The sequence below is a fragment of the Pteropus alecto genome, unplaced genomic scaffold (assembly GCF_000325575.1).
Source record: "Pteropus alecto unplaced genomic scaffold, ASM32557v1 scaffold124, whole genome shotgun sequence".
NCBI classification, from domain to species: domain Eukaryota; kingdom Metazoa; phylum Chordata; class Mammalia; order Chiroptera; family Pteropodidae; genus Pteropus; species Pteropus alecto.
In genome coordinates, this window is record NW_006435779.1 from 1338274 (window position 1) to 1360327 (window position 22054).

General features: G+C 42.4%; 1 pseudogene; it reads right to left on the reverse strand.

Annotated features, from left to right (window-relative positions):
• Positions 1 to 19699: 19699 nt before the first annotated feature.
• On the reverse strand, positions 19700 to 20187 carry LOC107195630 (annotated as a pseudogene).
• Positions 20188 to 22054: the final 1867 nt, after the last annotated feature.

Here is a 22054-nt window from a genome sequence, read left to right on the forward strand (position 1 = left end):
ACCACGTTTTATGGTTTGATGTCACATTTTACATCTTTTCATCTTATGTATTCCTTAACTAATTATTGTAGTTATAGTTGTTTTTACTACTTTTGTCTTCTAGCTTTATAAACAATTAATTTACTGTCTTTGTTATATATTTACCTTTTCTAGTGAGATTTATACTTTCACACATTTTCCTGTTACTAAATAATGTCCTCTCTTTTCAGTTGAAGAAGCCCCTTCAACATTTCTTGTAAGGCTGGTTTAGTGGTGATCTCCTTTAGTGAACTCCTTTAGCTTTCGCTTGTCTGAAAAACTCCTTCTCTCCTTCAATTCTGAGTAAAATGTTCTTGATTGTAAATTTTCTTTCTTTCAGCACTTTGACTATGTCATGCCAGTCCCTTCTAGCCTGGAAAAGTTTCTACTGAAAAATCTACTTATAGTCATATGGGGGTTCCCTTGTATGTAACAAGTTGTTTTTCCTGATATTTTTTAAGATTCTCTCTTTGTCTTTAATGTTTGACATTTTAATTATAATGTGTCTTGGAGTGGGTCTCTTTGGAATTGTCTGGGCTTCCTGGATGTGGATGTCTGTTTCCTTCCCCAGGTTAGGGAAGTTTTCAGCCATTACTTCTTCAAATAAGTTTTCTGCCTGTTTCTGTATCTCTTCTATTTCTTGGACCCCTATAGTGCAAATGTTAGTCCTTTTAATGTTGTTCCATAACTCCCTTAAGCTATCTTCACTTTTCAATTTAATTAATTAATTGATTGATTGATTATTTTATTATTTTATTTTTTTTTGCTTCTTTGTGCATTCATTCTACTGCCCTGTCTTTGAGATCACTGGTCTCTTCTTCTGCTTCATCTAGTCTGTTATTGAACTCCTCTAGAGTATTTTTTTAGTTCGGTTATTATATTCTTCAGCTCTGTGACTTCTATTTGGTACTTTCTTATATTTTTTATCTCATTGTTAAAGTTCCCAATGTGTTCATACATTTTTCTTCCCAACTTGGTGAGCATATTTATGACCTTTACTTGAACTCATATCAGGCCAATTATGCATCTCCATTTCACTGAGGTCTTTTTCTGAGGTTTTCTAAAGTATTTTTTGTCTTTTAGTTTGTAACATAATCCTCTGTTTCTTAATTTTGCTTGACTCTCTGTGTTTGTTTCTATATTAAATAAAACAATCACCTCTTCCACTCTTGAAGGAGTGGCTTCATTTAGGAGATGAAACTTATTCTTTAACATTGCCTTAGCTCTTGGTTGTCTCTCAAACCTTTGTGGTTGGCCAAGTAGCCTATTTTATTTTTAATAGTTTCTAGTTGTTAAAGATGTACCAAGACTTGTCAGTGTCCCAAATGCGAGGGTCTCAGTCAGCATCTAGTTTCAGGCTGATTGGAAGTCAGACACTCAGGTAACTGCTCTTAAAGTATGCAAATATATACAGTGCAGGGACTTCAAGTGTAAGCCCTTCTGGCCACCAGACCAGGTAATCTGGAGGTGTCCACTGGGCAACAGTCACAAAAATCAGGGCTCCAGATGAATGTGTCAGCTTCTTTCTGAGAGATACATGTAAGCTGTAGTAGGGCAGAGGAAGAGCAGAAAGATGGCATCCCATGCTCTATGTTCCCTGAGAGCACCTCTGTAGGCCTCTAGTTGTGTGCCAGACCTGAAGCCTGCCTCTCAGGCCAATGCTCTGCAATAAGCAAATAGGTCTCTTTTACAGAAAGACTGGGAGTGTGTTTCAGTCTGCTGTCTGTTCTGTGCCCTAGGGTGGTAGTTTTCCAAGAACTGTCTCTCTGTTTGTTACAGTTCCATGTAGAAACAGTTCCACCTAGAAACACAAACACCCCTGACTCCAGAGCCAGGAGATCAAGGGGTGTACCCTGGGTGGCAGCTGCCACAAAAGCCAGGACACCAGACATGTGTAAGAGCTTCCCTCCAAGAGATATCTATGCTCTGAAGCATGACAGAGGAAGGGTGTGAAAATAGTGTCCACTTTCCCAGGTCTCTGGAAAGATTTATTGTCAGCCTTAGATGTGTGTTTGATTAGAAGCCTGCCCCTCAGGCTGCAGCTATGGTGATAAGCTTATAAGCCTCTTTCACAGAAAGACTGAACTCCCAGCTCTGTTGCCCCTTGCTATGCCCTGGGGGGTGGGGGAGATGATAACTGTTTTAAAACTCCTTCTATGTTGGTTACAATCCTGTGGGACCTGCGAGTGTAAGCCCTGCTGGCCACCAGAGCCAGGTATTAGAGATGTCTTCTTATAGCAGCAACTAAAATCGGCACCAAACAAAAGTATAAGCTCTTTTCTGGGGGATACTGAAAAGCTAGAGTGAGACAGAGGGAGAATGCAAAGATTGCATTTACCTGCCTCTGTTCTCTGAGAGCACCTCCATAGTTATCTAGAAGTGTGTGAGACCAGAAGCCTGCCCCTTAGGCCAAAGCTTCTGGACAAACAGTCCTCTTTTTCAGAAAGATGGGGTATGTTTCAGTCTGCTATCTGTGCAGTGCCCTGGAGTGGTAGTCTACCAAGAACTATCTTTCTGATTGTTATAGTCTCATGGGACCCATGAACACAAGACTCACCCTGGCCTCCAAAACCAGATGATCAAGGGGCATCCCTGGGGCTGCAGCTGCAAAAACAGAGGCACCAGATATGTAAAAACTCCTTTCTGGAAGACACTGGTGCTGTGAGCATGGCAGAGAAAGAACATGAAGATAGAACTTGCCAAGGAAAAAGAAAAAAAAAAGGAATAAAGAAAAGAAATGGTGCCGACTGGCTTTAGTTAAGCAGAGAAATAACACAAATATGGCACCTGATAGGTGGCACCTGCCAACAAATAGAAAACAATGGTGCGTGTCAGCTTTAGCAAGGTAGAGAGAGAGCAAGAAAATGATGCCTGCAAGCACCTCCATCCTCGGAAATTATCCCAACAGGCCTCTTCCCCTCCAGCCAATGCTTCAAGATTAGCAAATTAATTACTTTTACATAAAGCCTGGGCATTTTTCAAATGACTGTTTCTGCACTAGAGCCTGGGGTAAGTGACTCTGCATGTCAGTCCTTCTAGAGTGGTTTTTCAGTTCCCTGCAGCCCTTGGGATCTTGTGCACACAAGCTCTGTTGGCTTTCAAAGTCAGATATTTTGGGAGCTTGTCTCTTAGGTGCACATCTTAAAAGTTTGGGTGCCTGCTATGAGCTATGAACCCTTTGCTCCTCAGGAAGAAGCTCCAGGTTTGTAAGCTCCCTCTCGGTTGTGAATTGCTTGCGGAAGTTGGGGTTTATGGCAAGACTGCATCTCAGCCCCTCTTGGCCACCTCAGTGTGTCTGTTTTCTCATTTGCTGAAGTGAAAAACCAGATTGGCTAGTTTTCAGGTATTTTTTAGAGGAAATGTTTCCATATGTAGCTGTAGATTCAGTGTGTCTGTGGGAGGAGATGAATTCATAATCTTCCCACTGCTTCCATCTTAACCATTTTTAAGTGTACAGTTCAGTGGTATTAAACACATTCACATTGTTGTGCAGCCATTACCATCCCATTATTCTGTTTATCTTGTAAAACTGAAACTCTACATCCATTAAATAATAACTCCTATTTCCCCTCCCCAGCCTCTGACAATACCATTCTACTTTCTGTCTCTATGAATTTGACTATTCTAGTTAACTCATATAAATGGAATCATACAATGTTTGTCCTTTTGTAACTGACTTATTCAACTTCGCATAATGTCCTCAAGGTTCATCCATGATGTTACATATGTCAGAATTTCTTTCCTTTTTAAGGCCGAATAATATTCCACTATATGTGTACACACACATACTACATTTTATTTATCCATTCATCAATCCATGGATGCTTTAGTTGTTTCTACATTTTTGCTATTATGAATAATGTTGCTTTGAACATGGGTGTATAAATATATTTTTGAGACTCTGCTTTCAAACCTTTGGGTATATACCCAGAAGTAGAATTGCTGGGTCATATAGTACTTTTACTTTTAATTTTTTGAGAAACCACCGTACTGTTTTCTACAGTGATTCTACCATTTTACATCAACACATACCATCAGTGCCCAAGCGTTCCAGTTTCTCCACATCCTCACCAAAATTTGTTTTGTTTTTTTGGTAATAGCTATTCTAATGAGTGTGAAGTGATATTTCCCTGTAGTTTTGATTTGCATTTCTCTGATGATTAGTGATATTGAGCATCTTTTCATGTGCTTAATTGCCATTCATATATCTTCTTTGGAGAACTATCTATTCAAGTCCTTGCCTACTTTTGAATTCAGTTGTTCGTTTTTTTGCTGTTGAGTTTTAGGAGTTCCATATATATTACAGATATTAATCCCTTATCAAATATATGATTTGAAAATATTTTATCCTATTGTATGGACCATTTAGTTTTATATTTTTACTAAATATGTATGTGTCTATAAACAATATGTAAATTGTTTTACATACATTAATTAAAACTTTATATTATCACACTGTAAATCTTATTTTATAACTTGCTCTTTTCTACCAGCATTAGGTTTTTGAGATATATCAGTGTTAATAAGCTTCACCTTTCTTCATTGCTGTATGAAAATTCCACAATTTGTGATTTGTGTATTTATTTTCCTGTTGATGGGCATTTAGATTGTTTCTATTTTATTACTATTATTTTTTACTGTTATAAATAGCGAACATCCTTGTATATTTCTCCTTCTACAAATATGTGAGAGGTTCTCTAGGCTGGATACCTAGAAGTGGAATTTCTAGGTCATGAGGTGGATACATCTTTAGCTGTACTAGAAAATGCCAAGTTGTTCTCCAAAGTTTCTGTACAGCTGTTACTATCCTCAGCAATGTACAAGAGCCCCCATCAGTATTTGTCTATTTTTGTACTTTTTACTAAGGTAGTGGGTATGGAATAAAATCTTATTATTGTTTTAATATGCACTTCCTGATTTTAATTGAACTTTATTATGTTTTTATGTCTATTAGTCATTTCAATTTATTCATCTCTGAATTGCATGTTCATATTTTTTTCTCATGTTTCCATTCAGATTTTTGTCTTGTTCTTATTGATTTGTAGGAGTTCTTTTTATAAGCTAGATACAAATTCTCCATTAATTACAAACATTGCATATATCTTCTTCCTTCTGTTTGTTTTGCTTTATTAATTGTTATTCTTTATGCCTTGTTCAAGAAGTTCTTCCCTACCCCAATATAATTACAGATACTTTCTTGCTCTTTTTCCTTAATGTTAAACATGTTGCTTTTCAAATTTAGGCACTTAATTCATTTGGAATTTGTTCTTGTACATGGTATGACATAGGGAATTCATTTTAAAATTTCCATGTAAATAACCAACTTCCCAGCACCATTTATGTAATTGTTTATTGTTTCACCCACAATTTATTATGGCATCTCTGTGATATACTAGTTTTTTCAGATGGTTCAGGGTCATTTTTGCACTGTTTATTCTATTTCATTGATTTTATTAAAACTCCTACTCTGATACCAAACTGCTTTTAATTACTCTAGTTTCCTAATAAGCCTACATGTTTGGTGGAGAAAAAGGTTTGGTCTTCTACGTTATTCATACTTGTGGACTTTTATGCTTCCATATAAACTTTAAGGTTTGTTTTGTCATGTTCCATCCAACATTTTTTTGTTTATTTTATTTTCTTTCTAATTACTATAGGTATTTAGAAAAGCATTGGATTTTTGCATATTGACTTTGTAACTGATCATCTTATTAAAAATATTGTTAAAGCTCTTTGGTTTTTAGATAGTAAACAATATCACTACAAATAATTATAATAGCAGCTAATAATTAATGAGAACTAGGGACATGTTGATAATCTTTGATTTAGTCCTCACGAGAACTCCAAGGCAGGCTCTACTATGTTCTTCATTGTGCAGTTGAGGAAATGAAGGCAGAGTGCAGCTACCTGACTTTCCAAGGTCATCAGTTAGTAAAATGGTGACACTGACAGTTTCCAGCTTACTAGCCAGCCACCATGCTACACTGTCTCCCCAAAATTAGAGCTTTACTTCTTACTTTTAATATTTGTATCTTTTTCTTAGATTATTGAACCATATTTTCACTCAGTAAATCACTTTGTTTCATACTTTGCATAGAAAATAGCAACTATTATAAGTCCTTGAAAGGTGTTTTTTTTTTCCTGACACCAACTCTGAATCTCTGGCACCAGCTGGGTATCCAACAACTCAGTTCTGACACTACCCAGAGATAGCATCAGACTTCACAGGTTTGAGAGTCAGTCCCACAAGACTACCCCCACTTCAGATGCCAGCCACATATGGGCTGCCCAGGCCACCCACACTTCTGATTGACTGACTACAAATTTGGGGGTTTGTGCAACCCCTCTCAAGTCCAATAATTCCCTAGAATGACTCACAGTATCCAAGAAAGAACTTTACACACCATTACCAGTTTTTTATAAAAGATACAACCCAGGGATAGACAATAGAAGAGATGCACAAGGCAAGGTAGGCGGGAAAAGACACAGAGTTTCTATGTTCTCTGAGCACACCATTCTCCCTCTAATCTCCACATATTCACTAAACCAAAAGCTCTCCAAACCTGTCCTTTTGGGTTTTTATGGAGGCTTCATTATATAAACATGATTGATTAAATCATTGGCTTGGTGATTAAACTCAATCTCCAGCGCCCTAATCACAAAGTTGATTCCCTAGCATCCTTGTTGACCTATGCACTTTCCAAAGTCACTTTATTAACATAACAAAAGGCATTTTTAAGGCTCTCATTACGTAGGAAATTTCAATGGATGAAGACCAAATATATACTTATTATTAATGACAATATCACAGGAATATTAGTTAATAGAATGTAGGTATATTAAAAATATATACAGTATAATCAAATAGGGTTTATCTCAGGAATGCAAGGATGGTTCAACATTAGAAAATATATTAATGTTCTTTATGATTTTTAAAGTGAAAATCATATGATTATCTCAATAGATATAAAGCATTGATGAATTCCAACACCTATTTGTAATAATAATAATTACAACAACAACAACAAGACTTCTTAACAAACTAAGAATAGAAGGGAATGTTTTTATCTTATTAAAGGTTATACGCCAAAACACTATACTTAATGCAGAGACTTTAGATACATTTTTTTTCAAGATTGGGAACAAGGCAGGAATACCCACAGTCACTACTAGTTTTAACACTGAACTAGATACCCTGAACTAGAGTATCAGGGAAACACTATGAGAAAATAAACAGACATAAGAGGTAGGGACTGTAAAGAGAAGAGATTAAACTATCTTTATGTCTACATATAAATACATATATATGTCATTTTACTTATTATATTTGTATACCTCATTTATCTCATATATTAAAAACAAAAGCATCAAATACAAACCTTGAAATTTAATTAGAATTTGGCAAGATTGCTGAATACAAGATTGGCTTATAAAACTCAATTGCATTTCTCCACATCAGTTAGAAAAGATAATAAATACAATACATTAGGTGTTCATAAAAACAACAGAATGTGCAGTGTTTAGGAATTTCCCTAGTAACGAGGACATAAAATTCTGTGAGGAAGATTTTAAATGAGATTTTTAAAAATGACTTAAAAAAATGGAGAGACATTTAGCGTTTTTGAATTTTAATATTATAAACATGTCAGGAATTCCCAAATTAATCTACAAATCAAATACCATCCACTTTTGTGGATGGTAATAGTAGGTTCCTAGTTTTATTTTTCTCCATATTCACCATATGCAGAGATAGCTTCCAAAAGGATTAAAAACCTAAAAGTGAAAAGTAAAACTATAAGTGAATAGAAGATGATATGGGAGATTTGTGATATGGGTGGGGAGGGGGACTTCTTAAACAACCCCCCAAAGTAAAAATCATAAGGCAAAATGGATGAATTTGTTTATATCAAAGTAAAGGATTTCTGCTCAACAAAGGACACGTGAGGCAAGGCTAACAGGCAGATAACAACTGAAATAAGATATTTTCAATGTCTAAAATTGAAAAGGGACTAGTATCTAGTGTAATATATATAGATATATCCCTGTAAATCAACAAGGAAAATACTACAATTCTGTTAGAAAAGCAGGTAAAAAAAGGATTAAAACAGGCAAAAAGAAACTCCAAAGGTTAAGCAAATATATGAGAAGACTGTCCCATTTATTAGAAAGATGTAAATTAAAGCTGCAGTGGATCATTTTAGCCCATCAGATTTGCAAAAATTTACAAGTTGGATAATGCCCCGTGTTGGCAGTGACTCTTGGCTGGGATGACACAGTCATGACTAAGGGGGGCTTGTGCAAGTTAAGTGCACACCCAGTCTGAAGACCCAGTGATCCTGGACAAAATCTTATACTGCCCATGTTGTGTGAGGAGCTAGAAAGGTCCATCTGGCAATAACTGGATAAGAAAACCAGTGGGTGCACAGCATGGAATAGATCGCTCATCAGTCAGATACCATGGCAGTGTGGAAGGATCCTAAAGCATCACAGAATGAAAAAAGAAATAACCAGGATGAGCTCTATACCTCTACTCAATGTGGACATCAGACCGGACCCACAGCCTATTGGAAATTCAGAGTCTCAACCCTTACCCAGACCTGCTGATCAGAATCTATCTACCTTTTAACAAGACTCCCCGGGCTAAGTGAAATGTGAGGGTCCCTTGTCTGATCAGATTTCACCCATTACCAGAAAGCTGCTGGAATCAGAACACTCTGGGATTGGTATGGGAATAGACAAACCCTAGTGGGCTGGGCTGGGCTGGGAGGACCCACGTGGAAACTCACATAAGACAAAATGGTGTCCATTCAGCAAAACAGGGACCTGTATTTGCTTGGAGATGTGGGGAAAATGTTTCACTACTCAGAAAGTGAGCCTGGAGGCAGGATATATTAGATGGATTAAAAGTTGTCTTTCTTGCCTGACTCCCAGACATCTGAGTCTGCCTCCCATCCCCATTCCCTAGGTTTATAAGACCCCCAGTGCCGAGAAAACAAACAACAAATTTCCCTGTTCCTGGACATATGTCGTCACCTTGGGTGGGGGCAGGGTGTGGGGCTGAGAGATTGCCATTTTTCTTTATTTATCCTTGCCTTTCACCTGCACTGGTGGTAGTGGACACATTCCTAATTATGAGTAATTCCACTGTAATTTTCCCTTTGTTTAGGACTAGACTCAGAGCTGAGTTTACCATACCTCTCAGCCCAGTGACCCTACAGGTCTTCTCACTTTAGGGACTCCTTTGTCTCTCCTTCCTCTCCCCAGGAACAATCTTAATATGTATAAAAATATCCTTTTTGTGGGTATCTCATTGTTCTGTGTGTATGTATTTTTTAGTTTATGTAAACTTTAAGACCATTTTGTTCAGTTCCCAAAATAAACAATATCAAGTTTCCAAGGATGGTACTAACTGTATTTGTTAATTGGAGGAAGATTGATTTTTATGTAGCAAGCCTCCCACCTCCTGTCCTGGTGCCCCTACACCCTTTCCATAGGCAGATGAATTCTCACTAAAGATCTTACAAATAGACCCCTGACCTCATGTTCCTTCACAGCTTCCCACCACCTCACCATCTCCATGTTAAAGTTGAAGCCCCAATCTCCCTCCTTATATACATTGCTGTCCCTGTTCAGAACAGTCCCAATTCCTGTTGGTAAATTCCCTCTAACTGGGCCCTGGACTCTCCTGTTACTCCTGCCCTCACTCCTTCCCCTTAGCCTAGGCAATGTTTTTGAAATGCAAAATTGGTCACCCCCTTAAACTGAAATACCTTCAGTGGCTTTTGTCTGCTCCAAGGAGCCATTCTGAGCTGGCTACCAGCCTCTAGACTTTTCCCTTCTCAAGAGTTGGTGCCTCAGTCCAGCTCTGGTTCAAGATGAGGTCTCAGCTCTCAACTCCTTCTACCTCAGGGCCTCTGCACAGGCTATTCCCTGCCTTTCCCAACTCTCTCTCCTCCCGATTCTGCTCTGGATCCCAACCCCATCTCTGAGGCGATCTCAGACCCCTGCTGGGTACCCCACAGCACCTTGCACCTTGTCCTTATTACCCTGACCTACTCTTGCCCCGACGGATGCCATTCTCTCCCACCTCCTGTTGTACCTCCAGTCAGTCAGAAGCAGGAGGCCTGGGTTAGCCCCAGATTCCTCCCTCTGCAGCCCTCACACAGATCTGCAAGTGTTACCACTAGATTGGAAAAGTCACACCAGCCCCTGAGCTCCAATGTGGTGGGATGCGTGTGTGGGAGAAGGAGTGAGGAAAGCGCACGCTGTGAGGAGAGAAGGGAGTGGGGGATGGGCTTCTGGATACAAGCCTCCTTGGGTGGAGGGGCTTTTATAATAACAACCCTCTCAGCATCTTCATGGTGTGTGGAAGTGTTAAGGGGGGTTCAAAGGAACCTCAGCCTCCCATTCAGCCTCCTTGCTTCTCCTGTCCTCTTTGCTTTAATCACTCCAGTTACAATGACCTGCCTGCCTTCCATCTCATTCTCTGAAGTCTCTTGCCCTCCTCACTCCCCCTGGAGCCAGCACCTCTCACCCTGCAGATTACAGGCCAGGTGAAGCCCTAGGGAAGCCCCACCTTGGTCAAAGCCAGCCTGACAGTAACCAGAGTGTGGTGAGAAGATGGTCTAGCACTCATAGAATGAACACTCACTGTGCCAGGTCCTATTTTGTTTTTGTTTTTCTTAAAAATATCTTCATTAAGGGTTTTAATTATAAAAATAGTACATATTTATTGTAGAAATATACAGAAGCATATGAAGTAAGACTAGGAAATCGTCCCCATCCTTTGCCTGTCTCCAGAGGCAACCATGCTTAGTCCTTGGACGTGTACCTTCCTGTCTTTTCTAAACAGCTGCATGGAGACAGGATTCACAGGCCACAAAGTTTCCCACTTAAGTGGGCACTCCAGTTTTCCTTAGTGAGTTCACAGAGGTGTGCAAACATCACAGGCCCCATTTTCAGTGTGTGTTAGCTTCATTCTACATTAATGAAGAAACTAGAATTATGTTATGTCTAAGAAGTGAGAACAGGATTCCGACCACAGCACCTCAATCTGGGTACCTCAACCTGACCTGTGGTTGCACTACCAGCCAAAAGTATAATATGAATCATGGACAAGCCTATCTGAGACACTGAAATCCTTGTAGAGGGGAGCAGCCACCTGCCCATCCCATCTGGAGATGAAAGTGCATATGGGAGGGCCACTGGGAGCCTGCGCTCTCTCTTACCTCCTGAGACCTGACAAGGGAGTAGCCCACGGGCTTTGATTGCTGCTATCTCTAAAGCTGGCTGGTTTCTGAGAGCTCTGAAGACCTAGGCAGACGTAGTTTCTCTGGTCCGACTTGTAAGGACCAGTGTATCTGTGGCTGAGACGGTCCTTCTGCCTAGGTAATAGGGCCACAGGGCTACTAGATGATGTCATCTCCACCTCAAATTGTCTTCCTCCAGCCCTTCTCCTCCTCTCTCCTACTTGGTTCCTGCAGGAGGGTTGGACTTCTTCTGAATAAGCTTATCTAGCTGCCTCATCCAGGATGAGCTAGCACCTTTTCTGCCTAATCCAGTCCCCTCTGCCCTCCATCCCCACCACCGTTAGCTGTCTTCAAGTGGAATTTGAACATCTTATTCATTATCCCCAGGTCTTCCCTGCCCTAATCCCTCCAGCGCTGGCCCAGAGCACCTCTCCTCACAGCCAAGCCCCTGGCAAGCACTGAGTCTGCTCTGGGTCTCAGTGGTCCTTACCAGGCAGGTATGGAATTTCTGGGGTGGGGGGCTTCGGGGACTGGTTTGCAACCCATCAATCCACTCTGTTCTCCTTTACTAGAGCTCCATGGACCAACTTCCACCACAAAATGCCTTCTGTTGGAGTAAAAATTGCCTTTTTTAATTAACAATTTATTTTGGATATGGAAGTAGAATAGCTGGGCCAAAGAGAATAGACACCTTAAATTTGAGATCAGTTTCCAAACTGTTCTCTCTCAAGGCTGTATCAATGGAATCCCCGCAATCATGTATATGAATATATTTTCTTTATAGCCTTAGAATTCTACTTATTAAACTCTTTAATGTGCCAATCAGACAGATAAAAAATAATATAACATTCTAACTTTTTTTTGTTTCTCTACTCTTGAAATTAACAGGGTTCTCATGTGTTTATTGACTGTTACAAGTCTTTACTCCATTGTACATAATCTTTGTGTGTGTGTGTGTGTGTGTGTGTGTGTGTGTGTGTGTGTGTGTGTTTTAATTTTCTGTTTCTGATTTTTCTTTAAAAATTTTTTGGGGGTACATAGAGAGGTCTTAAATTTTTTTGTCATCACATCATTTACTGTTAGTGTTTCTGCCTTTGGTGACATTGCCAGGAAAGCCTTCCTATCCTGCACATGCCTTTTCTTTTTCAGATTGTTTCTGGGTAGTTTTGCAAAAAGATCCAGCCCACTGAGTTTGCATCTGTAGCGGGGCCACACAGGCACTCATGTGAAAGGGTAATCCTGTCTCCTGTTTCCCCAACTCCATTTCCGTGCTCAGCTCTGCACTGGCAGGAGTGGAGAGGCTCTAAGGCTTGGCTATTTCAGGGTTTTCACATCCCATGGCCTGTGTACACATACTCATCCTTCCAGCTTTGGCCCATCTCTTCTCCAGCAGTGCCCTGCCCCCGTAGCCGCCACCCTTGCCTCAAATTCAAACACCTGCCCCCACTGCCTAAAGCCTCTGTCTTTCCAGATCACTTCCTCTTGCCCCTAGATTCCAGGACTTCTTCCAGTCAACAAGGGTATTCCTCCTGTTGACCTACCAACTCTTTTCTACCCCTTCTATCTCAGTGTTCACCTCTCTCCTTCCCTGCGCCTACTCATTGCTCCATCACAGTTATCATCCCCTTTGTAACAACTTCAGTCTCTTTGCCCTTTCTCCTCATACTCATTTGCCCGCCCCACCAACTCCATCCCTGCACCTGAGTGGCTTAATGTGGCTGGAGAGATCCATATCCTTGTGGATTGGGCCCACTGTGACACCGTGGCAGCTAACCTCTGAAGTTCTGTGTGTGCCCTGGGCTGTGCATTCCCTTTGTCATTTCACTTCCCATGCTCTCCTTCCTTCTCCTACATCCAAGACCTCCTAACTCTCAGGCAGTGATACCACCAATGAAAGAGCAATCCCAGTCCCCCAATACCTTCACCATAGATGCCCTGTACCTGCATCTGTGCCCAATCCTACCACGGATATACCCTCTAGATGTGGTAGCACAGCCCTTGCCCTTGTTGCTTCTGCTTTAGCCCCTTTAGTTCCTCCTTCTGTCCTGGATCATCCCCAAGAGCAGACAAATGTGTTTTATTGTTCTCATGTTTAAAACAACACTTCTTACATCCCAAATGTCCTCCATCTGTCACTCTGCACCCTGCTTCTAACTTCCTACCTGTCTCCTCTCACTCCATTTCTCTTATAGCCTCTCTACCTACTTAGTTCCAGTGACCTCCTGGATGCTAAGCTAGCTGTCACCCTTGACCTCACACTGTCTCTTGCCGTTGGCCAATCCTTCTCAGTCTTGCTGTGCGCCGCCCCCACAAATCCTGATGTTTTCCCTGACTCCCCTGGCCTTATCCCCTCTCCCCCATTCTTCCTTCCCTCCTCCCCTCCTTCTCCCTCCCCCTACTGTGCTCCGAACACACACACAGGCTCAGTGCCTTAGCAGCATTTCCTCCAGGACTCCAGCACTTCCTTCCATGCTCTCCCAGACTTCCATAAGTGAGTGTCTCCTCCTCAGCCCTCTCAAATAGTTCTCTAGGCCCTGCCCACCATACTCTACTTTTCCCCCACAGCACTTTAGGATCACCTGCCACATTTGGCTTTTGCTTGAGTGTTTAGTGTCTGTGTTCATGTCCTAGGGACTTGAGGCTGTGTTTGTTCTGTTCACAGCTTTATACTAAGTCTTTGGGATAGTGAGCAGTACATACTATCTGGTCAATAAACAGGTCGTTTGCTGCAGGTGACCTCTCTATAAGCACCCTTGTGACCTGGAGACCTACAGTGGTCCCACTGCCCTCAGACAACCCTACTTAGCACTAGCACCATTATCCTTACCTTCCCGGCCCCAGTGAGCAACTCCCATTTCTTGTGCAGCATGCTGCATGCCCCAGGGACTTTATACAGGAAGTTCCTTTTGCCTGAAATGTTCCTTGCCCTCCCTCTGTCATCAAGACCTCAGCTAAGATGTCATCTTCTCTAGGGAGACTTCTCTGACCCCTTGCATCCAGCCCTTTGCTGTCTTCTAGAGGACAATTGGTGCATACTGGCCTAGTAGGAGGCAGACTTTTAAGACTTACTTTTCTTATCTTTCATTTGGACACAGTAACATTCACTTATAGAAGCTGAGACAACTTATATAAGCTGAGGTGCTCCCAGAATGCTGACCTACTCTCTTCCCTTTTGACTAAAGAGTTTCGTGAAAGGTTCCAGAACCTCCTTTAGAATGCCTGGGACTCTCCTGGCCACCTGAGCCCCCTTTCCTGAGCAGACCTTTGTTTCTCCTAGTTTTTTCACCTTCTGTTCCTCCATAGAAAACTGGCTGGGGTGTGTTCCCTGAGGCAGAAAAGCCATTTGGAACTAGACCACCCACTGTGCAGAAGCCTATTTTAGTGTGGCATTAGTCCACATGCAGAACCAGTCTTCTATATGGCTCCCAACTTCTCATGAAGCCAGGCTCCACGAAGAAGCAGGCCTCTGGTCCTAGTCAGCTACCCCACCCCCATCCTTGGGTTTCCAAAGGAGGCTCCACTGCAGCAGGCCCTTGCTTCAACAAGGAATCCCTCTGGCTTATTTCTCTTTCATGTGAGACTTCCAAATCAGGTGCCTTCACTCCCTTACACATCATGTGGGATAGTCCCAGCCTTTATCCTTGGGTGGGTGCCCAACTTCCAACCAGTCTAGGCCCTGGAACTTCAGGGAGATGAACCTCTGGGTAATTTCTCTCAGCATGGGACTTCCCTCCACTTCATATACCCAGTCTCTGGGCTCAGTAATCAGGCATCAGATGACTCTCTCCAACCCAGAACTCATACCTATATCCCTTCCCCAAGTCCAAACAGTACCAGGCCTGTTCCCCTGCCCTCCCTGCAAAGCTTGCCATTGACTCTGCAGATGATAAAGCCCCAGATATGCCTCCACCATTACTCAAGGATGGGGGTTCTGGTGAAGACCAAGAGAAAGTCACCCCAGAGTTCTGAAAGACATATACCCTGGGGCCACAAGTCCTGGGGCCACTGCCAATTGGAAGGAAGAAAAAAAGGACTTGTAGGATTCAAAGGGGGAATCTGCTCCTTGCTTCCATGCCTTTGCACATATAGTTCCCTCTACTTGGAATGCCTTTTCCATTGCCACCACATTTGGCCTGTCCAGCCGTCCAGAATCCATTTAAGAATCTCCTCCAAAAAGCCTTCCTTTTTTCTCCTGGTGGAGGGGCCTCTTATCCATCTCTTGTTGGCCAGATGGGGCCTCCATATTTTGTTCTGAATAATGACACCTATCTCATGAACCGCACACCCCGCCCCGCTCACCCCAGTTAAGTGAAACCCAAATAAGAGAAAGTTTATATTGTTTATTATCTGTCTATTACCTTATACAAAAATAGCTCAATAGATTTTCACCAAATTCAGAAGGCATATTTAGGAAGGTCTGAAATAAAATAGAGGCTATGAGACTCATACAAGACTCATTCAATCAAGACCTTGAGAGAATTCCCCTGGAGCAGCTGATGCTCGACCTTATGACTGCTCATCAAAAAGTGGTGTCTATATAGGCAAGAAGTAGAAAACTGCCCAGAAATGTTGGTTTGAAAGTGAAATTTAAGGACACACATTCACATTTGCCACAGCCATTTGCAGGGTTGCTCTTCACCTGGGCAACCCTATGTCCCTGATCCCCAGGGGCCTTTGCCGAGGATGATTTATCTCCAAGTGATGATGGAGCAGGGCAACCCCAGGATATCTTCCAGGTGTCTAGCAAGTGCTCTTCAGGTTCTAAACACTCAATAAATATTAGACATTCTTTCTGTTATTGTTGTTTTATGAGACCTATGCATACAAGGGGAGAAATGTGTGGCTCTTTGGGTTTATTAAGATTCAATACCCCTTTCTTCTTTTTCTAATTCTTCTTTTTCAGACACCAGGTTTGCCTGAGCACCTGCTGTGTACAAGTTCTGAGCTGTGAGGATTGGGCAGGACAGGGCTAATCTCTGGGACCCAGTCTCACTGTGGATAGGAAGAAGGAAAGAGCCAGAGGTTCTGGTTCCTGGCCTGGAAGACCAGCCTGGTTCATTTCCTGGGTCAGTTAGTGATTGCTGTGAAGGCTCTTTTCTGAAAAGCATCTCAAACAGCCTGTGAAAGCCAAACTCTGAATCTTTCCCCTTTCCCCACCTGTTGCTCCTTGGTTGTGCACACCAGGCCAGCGTCAATTTTGTGCCTCCTACTCCAGCCAATCCAACAGCTAGTCTCCCCAGATCTTTTCTAAAAGCATGTCTGCTGTTTGTCTTTCACTGCCATTCAGCAAGCAGGAACAGAAAACACACTTACATCATGCCTGGAGTGCAAGGGGAAGAAACATGCAGGGTGAATGCAAGGGGTCTTGCAAGAGATCGTATCAGCCCCTATCAACAAATATAAATGGTATTGGTTTATGAAATGAAGATATAAAAGCATTATTATTTGTCAATGAAATCATGGAAGAGCCAGCTCATTGTCTCCTAATATTTCTCTTCTTCTTTCAGAGTAATCCAACGTTGCATCTTTAGCTGGGCACATGGTCACCTAGAAGAACTACACTTTCCTCCTGCCGGGCAGGAGGCGTGGCTGTGTAGGTCTAGCCCAGGAATGTAAGCAGAATCATCCAGTGGCAGCTTCCAGGAAACTTCCTTAAAGACATGCTCTTTTACTTTGCCCTTTTCTCTTTGGTCCTGTAGACTGGGACATGCTTGATGACCAAAGCTGCCCACTGTGGAAGGTGAGGGCTATACCCTGGCGAGGATGAAAGGTGTGGAGGAAGGGTGAGGCATGGAGAACATGCTTATCTCAAGCCACTTCTTTTATTTAAGGCACTCACATCCTGTGTCTGTCTAGTCACTTCCTGATCTATGTAGTCCTCATACAGAGAATCCAATGAAAAGATTCTATAAATGACCCTTGAACAACTCATGGGTCAGGGGTGCCAATCAAGAGATTGAAAATCTGCTTGTAACTTTTGACTCCCAAAACTTAGCTACAGTTAGCCCTCCGTATCTGTGGGTTTTGCATCTGTGGATTCAATCAATTGATTATCGAAACAGAATTTTCAGCCTGTGGTTGAGAATCTGCAGATGCTGAGAGTTGACCATATTGATAGCCTGCTGTTGACCTTCTGGAAACCTTACTGATAACATAAAGTGTTGATTAACACATACTGCGTATATTACATGTATTATATACTGTATTCTTACAATAAAGTAAGCTAGAAAAAATAAAATGTTGTTAAGATAATCATAAGGAATAAAAAATACATTTACTCTATTTATTGAAAACTATCTGCGTATAAGTGGACCCACACAGTTCAAATCCATGCTGTTCAAGAGTCAACTGTATAATTAATTGATGGTCCTCAGTAAAGTGGATGAACACAATGAAAATAATCACAATCAACAGCTTTCCTATAGAAAATGGATAGCCTGTTAGATATCATTGATGAAGAGATCATTTACATTTGCCGTAAGAAAAGTAAGGGGAAAACAGACAGATAATTATGAGTGACATTAGAGGACATGGGCCATTCCTGGTTCTGATGATGAGTTGGGAACATGAAATTCACAAAGTGATTTAAAATAGGTATAAAAATGATCTAACAAATATGCACTCTAAAATAAGAACATCATTTGGTGAACCATAAAATGTACTGATTCCCTGAAAGCAAGTGAAAACCTGGATTAGGTAGAGGAGGAAAATGACCCCCCCAGGTAGGTACATACTAGAACATTTCATGATAAAGATACATTCACTTGGAAGAGAGTCATCACCATAAAAGAAAACACATATTAAAATAATACAAGAGATTTACCTGAAGAGCCTGATTTAGTAGAGCAATCAGAACAGAAATCATTTTGTGATATTGGAAAATTAGTTTCTTTGAAGGTAAGGAAGGATATCATAGTAAAAATAAAAATTAGCACTTATGGAAAAGAACAAATTAAGGATTTTGGCCACCGGGGTCTTAGGAAATATCCATGCAGTGGGCACCCCATTCTCACACCTGGTCAATGGTGTCTATCTTCTGCTTTTGGTCTTCATCTCTAGCTCTGTCAGGGGGTTTGCTGGTGTGAAACAGAAGCCAGGTCTGGCAGACTTAAGCAGAAGAGAAATTTAGTGACTTGCCCGGTGGCCAGGCTTGGGAAGCGGCAAACCTGGTAGAAACTGGGCCCCAGTATGCGTCTTTAAGAGACCCACAGAACAAGTCCTTCTCCCTTTCTCTTTCTCACAGAAAAGTGATTTCCATGACAAAACTAACCTTGCTCCCTTCCCTTTCTCCATTAGAATGTGGGATAACTAAATACTCCCTTCCTGCTCCCACCTAGTCATACTGGCTTTTTCCCCAAGCAATAGAAACACAAAGTCTCTTTCTTTGGAAATACCATCTTGCCTCCATTCCTTTCTCCTTAACTTCCAGGTGTTCTCTCTTCCTCATAGCCCACCATCTTGAGAGTATCAACCAGTATCTACTTGGAGAGTCCACATCACTCTCAACCTGCTTCAGCCTCTCCTTCTAGAGGTGACTTTGTTGGCAAAATGGAGCCCAGACTTTTCTGTACTGTTGCTCCTGCGCATCCACACAGAATAAAACAGCCCCCTGGTGTGTCTGTAGAATCCACTTGGGACATATCGCTCTACACTTCTGCTCATCTCTTTTAAAAGATTGACTTGAACATGGAAGAGAGAATGTTAGCACAGAGAGTGTAGAAGTTTAGAAGTTTTATTTTGATTAAAAAGAATTTTGGTTTTGATTTAGATATTTTATTTTGGTGTCCAAAAAGCTTCTGTTAATTGATGTCCAATGAGGGTGTATATATCAATACCCATTTTTGAACTTTGCATGCCTAATCAATGAAAATGTTAGACCAACACTTTTTCCATTTGCCTTTATGATTATTAGTGAGGTGGAACATGTTGTTGTGTGTCTAGTGGTTATGTTTTCCTGTGGTTTCAGTGTGTGCAAGTTGAGGATCTTACTATCTTTTCAGTGAATTTTTCCTTTCTTACTGATTCTCATTAACCCTTATAATACTCTGTTGGCCTATAGGTTTTTGGGGTTTTTTTGTTTTTTGTTTTTTGTTTTTTTGATTGATGTAAACATTAAATCAGGTTCTAGAGCTAGAACTCAGATGTTGTAGCTCTTCAGGCTCCCAGGTGATTCTAGCATGCAGTGTGAGATCACCGGGATAACCCTCCCCAAGGCTCCCAGCTGAGGCTCCGAGCTGTCTCCAGTCTTTTGATGGATGCGTGTCAATCCGAGGGAGGGTCCTTCCTGTTACCCCTCCACCTCCTCTCACCATTCCTGGTCCTGATGTTGTCACCCTCCCTTCCTCCATTACAAGTTTCATTCCTAGAGGGCTGGCAGCCCCTAGCCACAAAGTCGAAATCCCGAAGGCCATTTGAAATCCCGAAGGCCATTCTCACTGCTCTGTGGCAGTGAGAGGCCGCACATTGCAAGGCGGGCTCAGCATAGGGACCTCCCCGGTGAACTCCTGGTCGAAATTGCTGACATCAGTACGGCCCGACAGTGTGGGCATGAAGGGTGGAGGCAGCCGCCGGACCAGCAGGACATCCCAGCCCAGGGTCTTGAAGAAGGGCCATTTCTTCACATCCTCTGCATCCCTCTCACTGGAACCCAGCCTCCGCTCTGGATTCCTCCTCAGCAGTATGCGTATGATGCCAATGGCTTCAGCTGACAGCAGGGATAGTGAACCTCAGCATTGACGATGCTATCAAATACTTCTTCCTCGTCATCCCCTAGGAACGGGGACTCGCCAACTACCATCTCATAGAGCAGCACGCCCAGTTCCCATCAGTCCACTGCCTGCGTGTACGGTGTGTCCGTCAGCACCTCGGGGGCCAGGAACTCCGGGGTTACAAAGAATGTGCTGGTCCGGTCCCAGCACATCTTAGTGTGGAAATGAAACTTGTCTACACATCACTTCTTATCTTTGGATTTCTACCCACCCATCATGACTGGGATCTTCACATTATTGATAAATGATAATGTCCACTGGGTACATGCTTTGGGCCAGGCAATTTGAAAGTTTCACTCACATGAGTCTCATCTTTGGAGACAGGTGTTGTCTCTCTTTTACAGATGAAGAAATTGAGACCGCAGAAGCTAAGTCATTTAAAGTCCTCTTCCCCGCAGCTTGTAGAGGGCTGACTACCTCTAAGTTAGGTTCTAGTCCCTGCAGATGTGATATTGTCCCCCCAACCCATTCACTACAGCATCTGTGAAGGAGAACCCAGGTAGAGAAACATAGGAAAGAAGTTCAGGTGTGTGTGTGTTAGACTGCTCAGATTGCCACAACGAAATACCACAGACATTTATTTTCTCACAGGTCTGGAGCCTAAAAGTCTGAGATCACAACGCCAACATAGTAGGGTTCTACTCTTGAGTTGCATATGGCCATCCACCTTCTTGCTACATCCTCACAGGACCTCTTTTTTTTTTTTTTTGTGCATGTGAGGAGAGAGAGCTGAGCTCTCTGCTGTCTCTTCTTATATGAATCAAGACCTCATCCTTATAATCTCATTTAACCTTAAATACTACCTTAGAGGCCCTATCTCCAAATACAGCCACACTAGGGGTTAGAACTTCCACATACAAATTTAGGAGGATATATACATTCAGTTCATAGCAATATGTATGCACACCTGTGTGTTTTGGGGCATGAAGGCCTGTTTGGCACTTCTTGTGTCACACCTGGCAGGTGACCATGCCCTCTAACATATTGCGGAAGTTCTTAGTTTCTGTGATAGGTGGTAAATTTCAAGGCCAACCATGCTGGCCAAGCTCAGCAGAGGTGTTCAAGCAGTGAGCTAGCCCAAAGTCAGCCTGGTCAGAGCAGACAGGATGTTGGTCACCTTCTGGGGAAAACTGGCCTAACATCCATTTGGCCTTTGGGAGCTTTCACTATCCACTTGCACTAGACTTATAACTGATGTCTCTGTCCAACCCTCTAGGGCAGGCAACAGCTGGCTCCTAGCCATAGCTCTGTCCCTCACCCTACCTGGGTACAGTGACCCCCAAAGCTCTTACCCTTTCAGGCCTAGACAGGCTTGAAGTCACCCTTCATCTCCAACCAGCACACCTGGCCCTGAGCCCTCTGCTCTGCTCAGACAGCAGGGTTTCCAAACACAGCTATGTACTGCTGGTAAGCCATTTGTCTGCCAAGGGTCTTGCCTCTCTGAGCTTCACTCTCTCCACCAGAAAAATGGGGAGAAGCTGCATTAGCCCCAAAGAATTGTGCTGAGGGTTCTGAACTCGTTCCTGCAAAATGCTCAGGGCTGAGTGCAAGCCCTTCCCCCTCATTATCTGGAGGGCTCTGATCTCTGGTCTCACCTCTCCGTGGGATGAAGTGTCCCCAGGGACTGGCAGATTTCTGATTCCAAGCAGCAGTGACAGTACAGGCAGCCTGGGACGGAGAATAATAAGACTCTGCCAGGAGATGCTAATGACTCCAGCCAGGCAATTATTTTTAATGAATTCAACTCTCCCGCAGGCTATGAGGCCTGGGTGGGAGGAAGAGGGAGTCCTTCCACCACAGAAAGGGGGGCTACCAGGGATTCCTGTGAATGGGCCAGCACCCATTAGACTGCACCAACTTCTATCTCTCCTGGCATTTTAAAAGGAAACTTATACGATCGTTGTTAACGGAAATGCAATATTAACTACCACAAGTAAAAAAGAAACTCTAAAAACAATATGAATAATCTGACAACAAAGCTGAGCTCTGGCCTGGGCCGGTGTCAACATGTATCTCAGC